The 12596-nt window shown below is 47.3% G+C and overlaps 1 protein-coding gene across 3 annotated transcripts in view; it reads right to left on the bottom strand.

The window, feature by feature from the left end:
- Positions 1-12596, bottom strand: part of LOC127669619 (H-2 class I histocompatibility antigen, D-B alpha chain-like) — a 450763-nt gene that overhangs the window by 260478 nt on the left and 177689 nt on the right. The gene's annotated exons all lie outside the window — the stretch shown is intronic.

Genomic DNA, 12596 nt, shown 5'->3' with positions numbered 1-12596 from the left:
CTTCTAGTTTCTTTGGAATGTCAGTTATATCAAATGATGGTTTACTGGAGCACACAAAGAGTGTTTTGCTAAAGCAGACATGTGAAAGAATGTTTTTTTGAAGCAGACACAGGTGAAAGGATGTTTTGCTATAGTAGCCATGTGACAGGACCTGTGAAGAAGGAGTTTAAATATGACCCCACAGTTGCCTCACAAGCAATGAGCATTGGGCTTTGGTTTGGTTTCCTCTGTCTTGCTGTTCTTCACTAACGGAATGTGTGTATTGGTTTGCCTTACATGGTTGTTGAGATTCACTTGTGGTAACACCACCATTGAGAGAAACTCTCCAAAGAATTTCCTTGTGAGGCTCCTGCAGCCTCTGGGTTGGTGACCCTTGCTGTTTTCTCAGGATAGAACCACAGTTGCTGGTTCAGGCTTGGTGTCTGCCTGCTGAGAGGACTGGGCAGCACCTGCTGGTTCCTGGGTGGGGTCTGCTGGTGAGAGGACTGGACTGCAGCTGTTGATTAGTACTTGGTGTTTGCTAAGGGACTGAACTGCTGGCGAAGAAGATTGAGCTCGCCCCCAAAGAGCTATTGTTAAACAGGTCCACCTCCCCTGATATCTGAATAACTTTTCTCTTCCACTGCCTCTTGTAGGAGTTAGACAAAAGGAGAGGCTGAACATTTATTAAAGTAGGTGGGAAAAAATTCATGCCTACACACCCAGTTTGTTCTTTTAATCCCTTTCCCCTTCTTTCCCTGATATTATATAGTAGAGAGAGAAAGACAGAAGAAAGAAACAGAGAGAAAGAAATTCTTGAATTCAATATCATTTTCATTGTGTCATGTTTGACACAAGTGACCAACCATGCTCTCACAACGACACATATTCATCACACCCACTCAACAACCAAATACCTATCACCCCAACTTTTGGGAATGAGGGTGTTGTGTTCTTCAAATTGCTTCCTGCTGTGTGGGAACGATGATATCTTTCAGGGGCTCTAAGGCAGTGAAGATAATGGTCACGTCCTAAGAAAGCGAGCTGTAACACTGCTGTCCACACTCTGTGTGGTGGCTAAATACAGAGCTTAACTGAAGCCCTGGATGGAGCGGTCTGTGAGGCTGGACGATTGTAACCAGCTGTTTTCAAGTTGTTCTGGATAATTCTGAGGAGCCAGCTCTTGAGGCAGTTTGAGGTTGGATCATCTGGGCTATTTGTCTTGTCTTCTTTGGTGTCAGGTCCTTTCTCTGTAAACACAGAAACTTTCATAGGTAATACACATGTCTGCATTAACACATGTGTGGAATGTATGGTGTGCACAGATCAGTTAAAGATGAATCTCTTCTATGTGCAAGAAGGAAAGGCATCAAATGCTCTAAGTCTGTTCATGCTATCTACCCAAGCTGCAATATAAATATCCACCCACGCCATAGGAAAGGGTGACTTGATGAGCCATGCGGACTTTGTAGCCAACAAGATTTATTGGCTATGAATAGCTGAGCTCGTGGCTGGAGACATTCATGTCTCAGACAGTTTCAGAGCTGTTTCCACACAGAGGGACGAGAAATCATGGATTTGGTTGGCTGGTTGGTTGATTTTTTGTTCTACTTATTTTCTTTCTTTCTTTCTTTCTTTCTTTCTTTCTTTCTTTCTTTCTTTCTTTCTTTCTTTCTTTCATTTTCTTTCTTCCTTTCTTTCTTCCTTTCTTCCTTCATTTCTTTCTTCCTTCTTTCCTTCCTTCCTCCCTCCCTCTCTTTCTTTCTTCCTTCCTTCCTTCTTTCTTCCCTCCCTTCCTTCCTCCCTTCCTCCCTCCCTCCCTCTTCCCCCCTCTCTTTCTTTCTTTCTTTCTTTCTTTCTTTCTTTCTTTCTTTCTTTCTTTCTTTCTTTCTTTCTTTCTTTTCTTTCTTTTTTCTCCCTTCCTCCTTCCCTCCCTCCCTCCCTTCCTCTCTCTCTCTCTCTCTCTCTCTCTCTCTCTCTCTCTCTCTCTTTCTTTCTTTCTTTTTTGGTTTTTGGAGACATGGTTTCTCCGTGTAGCCCTGGCTGTCCTGGAATTCACTCTGTAGACCAGGCTGGCCTCGAACTCAGAAATCCACCTGCCTCTGCCTCTCAAGTGCTGGGATTAAAGGCATGCACCACCACCGCCCAGCATAGTTCTACTTATTTTCTTCCTTCATTTTTGCAGCTAAGATTTTGCAGAGGTCTCCTTTGGCCAAATGTAATCTCTATTAATTTTGAATTCATAGCTTTCCTTCTCTTGTTGAAACAAAGACAAAACAGCTCCTTGAACTCAACACATTTCCTTCATTCCATTCTGAGGTTCTCACATATACACTCTGATCTAATCCAGCAGTCCTTTCTCAACTCCATTTTTTTTTCAGCGGTTGTGTTCCCTGTCTCTGGACCTTATGCCCAGACTTCAGACATAGTAGATTCCATGAGGTAGGCAGAGTGTGTAGTGCATGAAGAGGAGCCTTGCACCTCTGTGCACACATGTAAGGAGCTTGACAAGTTCTCTAATTCATTTAAGCGGAAATTTGGGGAATGTGTGGGAATGGATTTTGGGGTGTGGGATAATGGTGGAAGGAACATAAACGTGGGTCAGGCTGAGATTTTTGATGTGGGAACGCTGAGTGGAGAACTGATGAAGTAGTAAAGAGCAGCTACAGGTCTCTCTGTGAGTCCCTGGCTGTTCCGGAACTCACTCTGTACACTGGGTTAGTCTTCAACTCAGAGACCTGCCTGCCTCCGGGTATGCACAACCACGGCCCAGAAAATGTTCTTAATCCAATCACAAGTCTATTGATTTTTGTTTTAGTATTTTAGTGTAAAAATAGTCAACAAATGAGAGAAAGGCTATATAGTGGTGGCAAAAGATCATCTCCACCCATGAATCAGTTTCTAGACTTGAGGCAGTTTACACACTCAGAACCCCTTGAATGAATGAATGGTCCGGTTACCCCGAGTAAGTATCTTATAAAATACATAAAAGGTTTTCTGCTAGACTTTCTCCAGTCCTTTCCTAGTGGGACCTACAGACTTTCACCAGGGTAAACCATATACTGTGGGAAAGAAAGAATCAGACTTTCCAGGGTCTACTGGATACCAATTCATAAAATAGGACACACAGTAACCTATTATCAAATAGAAGTGGTATATAAGTAATCAGTTCCTGGACATGTTCTAGAAGCACAAGGAAGTTACAGGAAGACTTTGCCCAAATGCCTATGGCCTCTACTCCTGTTACAATGTCATCTGCTGCCAAGCATGCACCTGCAGCCTCATGAGGTGCCTTGTTATTGGAAGACTAAGGAAGAAGAGACCAGGGCCTGTCTTGCTGATGGTTCTCATGTTGTGCAGGCACCACAGGAAGTGGACAGCTGCAGCATTACAACCCCTTTCCTGGACAACCCTGAAAGACTCTTGTGAGGGAAATCGTCACAGTGGGTGGAAGTTCAGGCCACACCATGTTAATACATTTTATTTGGAAGGGGAAATGGCCAGATGTGTGACTGTTCTCTAACTCATGGGCTGTGGCCAATGGACTGGCTGGATGGACAGGGACATGGAAAGAGCGTGATTGGAACCATCTGGGGAAGAAGCATGTGCACAGATCTCTCCAAATGGGGAAGGGTGTGAAGACACTTGTGTCCCATGTACCTGCTCATCAAAAAGTGATGTCAGCTGGGGAGAAGTTCCCTAATCAGGTAGGTAGGTGACCCATTCCGTGGACAGTCAGTCTCTTTACCCAGCCTTCTCAGATGTCATTACCCAGTGGGCACATGAACAAAGAGGCCATCATGACAGAGATGGGGTTATGGATGGGCTCAACAACATGGAATTCCACTCACCATGGCTGACCTGGTCACAGCTGCTGCTGAAAGCCAGATCTGCCAATAGCAGAGACCAACACTGAGCCCCAGATGTGCCACCATTCCTCAAGGTGACCAACCAGCAACCTGGTGGCAGGTTGACTACGTTGAACCAGGTCCTTCCTTCATGGAAAGGACAACACTTGGTACTTACTGGAGTAGATGCTCATCCTGACTGTGGATTTGCTTTTCCTGCATGTGATGCTTCTGCTGAAACCACCATCAGTGAACTCACAGAATGCCTTATCCACCATCATGCTATTCCACACATGGTTCCATGTGGTATTCTGACCAAGGCACTCACTTCACAGCAGGAGAAGTGTGACAGTGGGCCCACGGTCATGGAGTCCTCTAGTCTTACCCTCTAGGGTTCTCCACCAACCTCAGGCTCCTGCTTGACAGAAAGATGGTGTGACTGTTTGAAGACACAGTTACAGTGTTCATTAGGTGACAGCAGCCTGGAGGCTTCCTCGGGTGTTGCAGGACTGTCTTGGTTCTGACATGGAGAAGGGCATCCTGAGACACAGTGGCTTTGACTGAGGTGCCATCTCTGCTGGCTGCTGGGGAGGATAAATATAAACAGCGCCTACCATGGACAGCTCCTGTGGTAGAATTTCACCAAGGAGGCAGACTGAGGCAGGAAAGGTGCTGTCCCTGCCCCTGTAGACTGAGGCAGGAAAGGTGCTGTCCCTGGCCCTGTAGACAGCTCTGGAGGGGCAGCTCCTACTAGGAGGAAATGCAATGCTCCACTGTGGACAGCTGCTGTGATGACTGCAGGCTGAAGAGATGTCGTGGTGGCACCGTTTACACAGGAACCACCATTTTGACAGCTCCTGTGGGGACATCTCACTGGAGTGGATAATTTAATCTAATGTGGTGACATTAGGGATTTTGAGACCTCTGAGGAGCTTTGGACCATTTCTTTTGTCCTATCTGTACCTAGGGGTTGAGAGGGTGGAATGTGTGCCCTCTGTACTTTTACTGTTCCTGATGGGTGACTGTGGTCTGTACTCAAGTTGATCAGTGACCCCAACTCCCATCTTTGTGGCATGGGTCCTTAATTAGAATATAGAAGATTTGCTGGGTCATTTGTTCGTGCAGTGACTGAAGTTGCCATTATCAAAAATGGAGCCTGCCACTTCAGCCCTTTGAACTGTACTGAGGTCAATCTGATTGTGGCCACAGAGTGAGGCTTTAACACAATCTGAGTCTGAGGAGGAAAAGAGAAAGTGTCACAGAATGAACACTGCTAGAGGGAGATTCTCTGCTATAGGCAGATTCTAGAATCTGGAACTAAGTGTGGTGAGCGGCAGGAACCAGCAGAGACGAAGGATCTGTCAGGCAGTAATGTGATGCAGTGTGTAGTGTTGAGACGTGGGCTGAAGGGTAAGTGCAGCATCCTTTCCTAATGCTGCCAATGGGGGCAAATTCTGGAAAGGGTCGTTTTGGAGACCCTTGTGAGTCAGCAGATGGTACAGGTGGTAAAGAAGAAGAAGACCATTCTGGTCACTCGAAGGTTAACTCTCTTGATTTGCATTTAAGAAGTTCAGCTGCAGGCTGGAGAGATGGCTCAGAAGTAAAGAGCACTGACTGCTCTCCCAGAGGTCCTGAGTTCAATTCCCAACAACCACATCATGGCTCACAACCATCTGTAATAGGTCTTGATGCCCTCTTCTGGTGTGTCCGAAGACAGTGATACTATACTCACATATATAGAATAAATAACTATTAAAAAAATGTTCACTTGCAGCTGGAGTGTGCAGACAAGGAACCTGTCCTTGTATCGTATTGTAGAATTTGGGGAGCAGGGCGGAAGGAAGGTCCCAGCTGGGGCCTCAGATTCTGAAAGCATATTCTTCTATTTCAATAGAATAGAAGAGTTAAGTCTGAAAGGTGTACACTGTCCTTGTGTCCTATTAGACTCCCTCAAATAATCCCGTGTCCTCCCACAGCTCAGCAAAACACCATGAGTCTGAATCAGGTGACATATCCTGGAAATTCCACTTCATTGTTCCAGTTGGCCTGAGAGCACAGAAGTGGCAAGAAGCCTCCAGAACACCACCGTTTCCTTCTGTGACGTCAGGACAAACAATGACCAGCAGGAAAGGCCAGGTACCAATACCATCCAGCATCTTCCACCATCTGTTGGGTCATATTTATATTTCTTCTCAACATCACATGTTCTTTTACATGCTTGGTTTAGCGAAACATCCTTCCACCTGTGTGTCCCAGCAGACCATCATTTGACATAACTAACCTTCCAAAGAAACCAGAAGTTTCCACTTCAAGAAGAGGAAGCTCACGTAATTGTCAATGGGCTGTCAAGCAGTCAGTAAGCCAGAAGGTGAGACCCCTGCAGGCCGACTGGAGATGGGGACAGGGTCCTAGGGCAGCTCAGACCCCAGGACTAGGGGCAGCACAGGCCCCAAGAGAGCCCATTCCAGTCACTGCTCCACAATGTAAGTGGTTCTGCTCAGACTGGAGGGCATCCTAGGACTCAGAGGCCCAGGAATCACACAGCTCTGAGGGGAGAAGGTGTCCCAGGGGAAGAACACCTGAGACACAGGACCTCAGGACAACACAGCCCCGAGAAGAAGCTACAGCCAGCTCTTCTGAGGTACCATGAAGATGAAACTTTTGGTGTCTTTGGAAAATCAGTTGTGTTGGATGGTGTTTTGCTGGGTCAAACATGTGAAGGAGTGTTTTCCTGAAGCAGACACAGGTGAAAGGATGTTCTGCTCCTCAGGTCCGTCTCGTCCTAGAGCCTTTCAACTTGGCGGTTCCTTCCTGGTGATTTTGATGCCATCTTGGGTCCCACCTCAGTCTGAGCTCAGATGGGAATGGACCACGGAGGTTGGTCACCCAGAGCAGCAATTCGTGCACAGCTTCTGTGGACGCGGGCTGATTGGCAGAGTGACATCCGTCTGTGACTGATGCAGACTTACTGGAGTTTTGTTAAGACAGACGCACATGCTGAGGTGAGACCCACGGAGGACACCTGCTGCTTGGAGGGAGTGTAAATAGGACCCAGGGGACAGTGACGGGGCGTGGCTTGCTTGCACAGCTAGCTCTGCAATGCTTCTTGGCCTCCTGTCTTCACTGATCTTCACTTTGTTGAGAGAGGCTTGGCAAAGATCATCTCTTGGTGACTCTGTGGTCCTAATCCCTCCTGCTGACTCATGCCAATCCTGCTGAGACCTGGCTCTTTCTACAATGTTGTGCCAGGAGCACTGCTATCCAGACAGTGCCAAACTGGACTGCTGGGAAATCCAGGAAGTGATTGGGGGTGGATCCAGATGCCGCTGCTGACCTGTGAACCGAACTAAACTGATTTCCTGACAACACAGATGGGATTTGCTCCAACGAACTATTTCTAAACAGGTTGATGTGCCCTGTATCCTAATAAACTTTCTTTCCCACTACCTCTGGTGGGTTGTGGACTACAAGGAAGGTTAAAGCATTTAAGAACCCATATTAAAGGTTGGGCTGAGAAAAATATAGCACTGCAGCACCATCTTTGTGGAGCTGCTGGGAGAGGATGGAGAGGAGGTGCGATCACTATGGACAGCTCCTGGGGTGGTATTTTACCAAGGTTGAAAGTTGAGGCAGGAAAGGTGTCCCCATTGTGAATAGTTCTTCATGACGGGAGTAGGCTGAGGCAGGAAAGGAGACCGTGGACAGCTCCCACAATGGCTGCAGGCTGAGGAGATGTCAGCTCCACCATTTTGACAGGAGCTGCCTGTGTGGGCATCTCACTGCAGGCTGGGGCAGGAAGGAGACCGTGGACAGCTCCCATGATGGCTGCAGGCTGAGGAGATGTCGGCCTGCCATTTTGACAGGAGCTGCCAGTGTCCACAGCTCCTGTGGGGCATCTCACTGCAGGCTGGGGCAGGAAGGAGGGCCTGACTGCTGCTTTGATGGACTTTGCAGCTCATAGCTTAGGGACCACAGAACTGGTTACTGTTTGAAAATAAAAGCACATTTTATAAGTGCTGCCAAATGTGGGGCAGTGCAGTGTGGGAAGGCTGATGTCCAGAACCTTAGAACAAAAGACAGGAAAAGGAGGGATGGATACTTTGTTTCAAAAAGCAAACAATGTGTTTACTGAGGCTGTTCTTGGGACCCACCCCACATGGAATTCAGCATCGGTTTTCTTTTCTACTCTCCCGCATTTGGGCTACTTTATAAAAAGGACGAAAGACTCGACTGAGCAACTGGAAAAAAACAGAAGAAATGGAGAAGCTTGTGAATCGAAACACAGAATGAAAAGGAAGAGAAGAGGGTTCCTTCCTGTCTCTTCTTTCTGAAAAAGTAAAAAAGTTGGCTGTGCAGCTAGAGAGAGTAGAGTAGAGGCAGACAAGTTTGAAAAATGTCAGACACAAGACAGGGGGAACATATAGGTTCATTCCCACTGACTGAACCAGAGACAGGAGTTTCCCCAGGTAGAAAGGGGAAGGAATGGTGTCAGAGGGCAGTCAAGTCAAAGAATGGAAAAGCAGGAGGATGGTCAGATGAGACAGCCATGTTCAGGAGACCGGGCTAACCTCAGCCCCTGGTGAGGACAGGCTGTCCTGTGTCACAGAATCACCAACAGCATCCCAAGTAGTTACACAGCATGTGTCTGCTAATGGAGGAAATCCACAAGTTATGACAAGACAGGATGGCATGCTGTAGAAATGACAGACCTAATGCATGTTCAGGAGGCAGTGATATCTTATGAGATGCACCTGTCCTATGTGAAACAAACTCTAAATAACTGGACTACTCAAAATAGAACTATTTCCCAAAATTGAGGAGAATTGACAGCTGCACTAGAGGCTGGGCCTCAGTTGCAATGGTTGCCAAGGTGGAGCAAAGGCAGGAATTTGGCACAAAGAGCTAGGGGAAGGAACAGAGCACAGGTCCAGATGACAGGTGCTGTGGCTGCTGTACAAGGATAGGGTCAGTCTGAAGGTACAACCTCAGAGCCATGCTGTGCAGCAGCCTTGAGAGCTTGGGACAAAGTTGAGGAGCCAGGGAAGACGCCCACGTTAGTCAGAAAAATTAAGCAAGTCTCAGGGGAAAACCATCACGAATTTTTTTTTTTTTTGCAAAGATTAGTTTCAGCTGTGATCAAAGCCATCACAGACCCTGACCCAAAGCAAGTGCTAATTGAGACCTTGGCATTGAAAATGCAAATACGGGGCTGAAGAGATGTCTCAGCAGTTTAGAGCACTGACTGCTCTTCCGAAGGTCCTGAGTTCAAATCCCAGCAACCACATGGTGGCTCACAACCATCCATAACAGGATATGAATCCCTCTTCTGGAGTATCTGTAGACAGCTACAGTGTACATAGATATAATAAATAAATCTTAAAAAAGAAAAAAGAAAATGCAAATACGGAATGCAGAATGTTGTCAGGCCTTTAAAGCTGAGGGCAGCACCTGTGGAACAGTGGACCAGGGAGAAGACTGATACTGGCTCCAGGCTCTTTATTGCCATGATAATTGGTCAAGTCATATATAAAGGTTTTAGATCTCAAAACCCATGGTGCTCTAACTCTGGAAGATACAGTAAAAGAGGTAATGTTTTCAGGCCTCAAAATGTCCTGTGTTGTGGGAAACATGGGCATCTGAAACAAAACTGTGAACAAGGCATCTCTAAGGGCAATGGATTTCCTGAGTGTAAACCAGGAAGAAGGCCTAGGCTTCCAGGAGTGCACAGGCAGTGTGACAAGGGTTGGCACTGGGCCAGTGAGTGCAGCTCTAAGAGAGAGATCCAAGGCCATTTTGCACAGTTGGGAAATGGAACAGAGGTGCCTATCTTGAGGCCCCACAGCAAAAAACACAAGCCAGTTGACTCTTATCAGCCAGGAAATAAGCAGGCAGAAAAACCCCAACTAAGTGTTGCAGATCTAACACAAGCCACTGTAGGCAGTGCTGCTCTAGACTTGGCCATAGAGAAGCATCTACATTATCCCCACAATTCAGTTTTAGGAAATCTCTACTGGAGTTTATGCCCGTTTGTTCTCAGGGACAGCAGGAATGGTCTTGGGAAGGAGCAGTGTGACTTCCGAAGGATTGGCTCTTTATCCAGGAATTATAGTTGGAGATTTCAAAGGAGAAATTGAAAGAACGGCTTACGTAAAAAGAGAGATGTCAGTTAGCACAGGTGATGGGGTCGTGAGCGTCACTGTTTCCCTACATCAGAGGCTAAGCTGCTCCCGTAGAAAGCTCAGCAGGGTTTGGAGGTGTTGGAAAATGTGTGTTCTGGCAAACAGTTGCCTGAAAAAGTTATCTCAGGTAAAACCAAGTGTGTGACAGGTTAAATGTGTGGAACCAGAAGGTCAAATAGGAAAGTTGAGGCCTCGTGTGGCTGACACAGCCATAGATTCACAGCTGTGAGATTTACTACAGCAGCAGAGAACAGAGATCAATATTCCCTCAATACCAGAGACAATCCCTAAAAAGGGAGTGAAATGGGCGATGCTTCTGGGGAAACTGTTGAAAAATGTCATCTAGCAAAAGCACAGACTGTGCCAGTTGTTCAAACACAAGACACAACAGGAACTGAGTTTCCAAATTTATAAGAGGGGTCACTTCTGAATACCAATGGCCTGGAATTCTTCAGACCCCTGGGGAACCATGCTGGTCTCTCACTTGTTACAACTTTCCCAGCTCTCTCCCCCCACTGTCTTCCAGGTGTCAGTCCTGGGGATCCCCTGTTCTGGTTCCACTTTATAGCCCTGGGTGTTCTTGGACTTGCAATGTGGTCAAAGAATCCAGAGACCCGCCCTCCCGAGGGCCGGGGTTAAAGGCATTCCATAAGAAACCCAGGAGCCTTTCTTTGGGTGGTCACATCACACTCAGCTGGTGTGTGGTTCAGTTAGGACACAGGCAACAGGAAGGAAGCCCTGGGGTAAATCCCGGGCAACAGCAACCACAAGATAAAGAAACTAACGCTCCGATGTGGGGGCTGTGCAGGGGATACACGGTTCCTTAGTGTGGCCCTTCTTCAGTGTGACCCGGACAGCTTCGGGGGCCTCGTGAAGCCGGCCAGAGGTTCCTGGACTCTGCAGTCTGCAGTCTGCAGGGACATTTGACATAGAGCCCAGTCCGAACCCGCGATGCCGCTCACGGCCGCCAGGGGGCAGCAGGACACAGGAGCAGGAAGTGGTTAGGTTCTGGGTCACCTAAGGCACTGTGAGCTTTGAATGCTGGGGAAGGCAGGGAGTTGTGGTCGCCTTTGCCCTCCTCATACCTAAGCAACCAGGGATTTTCCCTAATCCACAAGCCCTCTGTTTTGCGGGTTTCACGGGTGTTTATGATCTTTGGGCTGAAACACAACTTCTGGGTGAGATTACATCTCAGCTCCTCCCCGGATTGTTAACCACACACTCTCCAGTCACAGTGATATAGACACACACACACACACACACACACACACACACACACACACACCACAGCATGCTGAGGTGAAGCAGGAGATCATTCAAGGTCGGGACTGGAGAGATGACTCAGAGGTTGAGAGCACTAACAGCTCTTCCTAGATCAGGAGTTGAATTCTCAGAAATCACCCAGTGGCTCACAACCATCTATAGTGAGATCTGGCGCCCTCTTCTGGCGAACAGGCGCATTTGCAGGCAGAACACTGCACATAATGAATGTGTGTACATGATGAATGTGTGTACATAATGAACGTGTGTACATAATGAATGTGTGTACATAATGTATATTTAAAAAAAACCAGCAAGTTCAACCGGAGCTACAGACATAACAACCCAACAGCATAAATGCACGACCTCACAGGCTTCACAGACCATTAGCATCAGGGGCCACTCTGTAGGGGAGTTGTGTGGATTTCTCCCTTCCCTTGCTGAATCCCTAAGAGCAGTGTGTACATCTAGTGCAGGGGGCCCTATTGTCCTGCACTAGGGTTTGGAGGTGTTGCTATGTGCTGCAATGACCCCCAATACTGTTCAGGGATCTTTGTCTTTACAGAAATCTTATTCCCTCCATTTCTTTTATGTTGTCTTAAAAAATATTTTTATTATATGGGCGTTTTGTCTCCACATATGTCTGTACAACCCGTGTGTGGATGCCCCAGACGGCCAGCAGAGGGCGCCCTATCCTCTCTGAGACTGGAGCTACAAGTGGGTGAGAGCTGGGACTGAACCCAGGTCCTCTGGAACAGCAGTGAGCATTCTTCACCTCTGAGCAATCTCTCCAGCTCCACGATTTTACTCAGAAGTGACACCATCTTTATTTTTATGCTGTGACTCTCTGTGATTCTTTTCTCTGCAGCACAGGGCCTCACTCAGGCCTGAGCCCCTAACTACCCTGCAGAGAGGGTGTGAACAGGAGAAGCCCTGGGTCCCTCAGGGTCACAGAGTCCAAGAGAAGGAGCTTCCCACACTGCCCCGACAGTGCTCAGTCTATGCAAATACTACTTTAACAAATCTACTTAAATGCCTTAACCTCTCCTAGCTCACCACCCAGCAGAGGGAGTGGAAAGGAAGGGTTAATAGGGCAGAGGAGGGTGTGGACCTGTTTAGAAATAGTTCTTTGGGGCAAGTCCACTCTGCATTGTCAGGATATCAGCAGTTGAGTTCACAGGAATCAGCAATGGCAGTTCAGTCCAGAAGAAACTCTGAGGCTCCACCAATCGGCCTGAGTCTGCAGAAGCAGGAAGAAGCTGCTGGAACTCACCAGAAGTTCTTTGGTTTGTTTCTCTCTACAAAGTCATGACAAATGATCAGCAAAGAA

This window comes from Apodemus sylvaticus, chromosome 19, assembly GCF_947179515.1.
Source record: "Apodemus sylvaticus chromosome 19, mApoSyl1.1, whole genome shotgun sequence".
Taxonomy (NCBI): Eukaryota; Metazoa; Chordata; class Mammalia; order Rodentia; family Muridae; genus Apodemus; species Apodemus sylvaticus.
Note: the sequence above shows the minus strand (reverse complement) of the source record. Positions and strands in the feature narration are given on the sequence as shown.